Here is a 655-nt window from a genome sequence, read left to right on the forward strand (position 1 = left end):
CAGGGGTTGCCCCGAGAGGGGGTGGAGGCCCCATCCCTGGGAACATTCCAGGCCAGGTTGGATGGGGCTGTGAGCAACCTGATGTGGTTCAAGGTGTCCCTGCTCCTGCAGGGGGGTTGGGCTGGGTGACCCCTGGGGGTCCCTTCCCACCCAAACCATTCCATGATTCTTGCCTGGGCAGGGAAAGCGGAGGCAAAGCCGCTGGGCGCTCTGTGCAGTGGCCCCAGCGCCGCGGAGGAGCTCATGTCCCTGGGGTCAGCGTTTGCTCCAGTCCCCAGGGACCCTGCTCCCCCTGGGGACCCTGCTCCCCGGGGACCGCGGCCATGGCAGCCCGGCCGTGGCGGGCAGGGGAAGGGAGCCCGGTGCTGAAGTTACCGTTACGGGACTGAACGTGGAGCTCGTCCCAGCCTGCCCGCTGGCTCCTGGCTGGGCGCCTGACACTGCAAAGCCCGGCTCTGCTGGCACAGCCCTAAGGTCACTGTCACCTGGGAGTCTGCCGGGTTGGGAGTGAATCGTGCGGCTCTGCCAAACGGAGGACGTGGCAGTGCTGAGGCGGGGTGCAGCCTTGGCACCGCCGCACACAGCCCTGGAGGCTTTGGGGAGCAAGAGGCGCGCGCGGCTCAGCCCATTCCGCTGCCAAGGGGCTGGGGCTGGG

This window comes from Egretta garzetta, unplaced genomic scaffold (assembly GCF_000687185.1).
Source record: "Egretta garzetta isolate BGI_Z169 unplaced genomic scaffold, ASM68718v1 scaffold261, whole genome shotgun sequence".
NCBI lineage: Eukaryota > Metazoa > Chordata > Aves > Pelecaniformes > Ardeidae > Egretta > Egretta garzetta.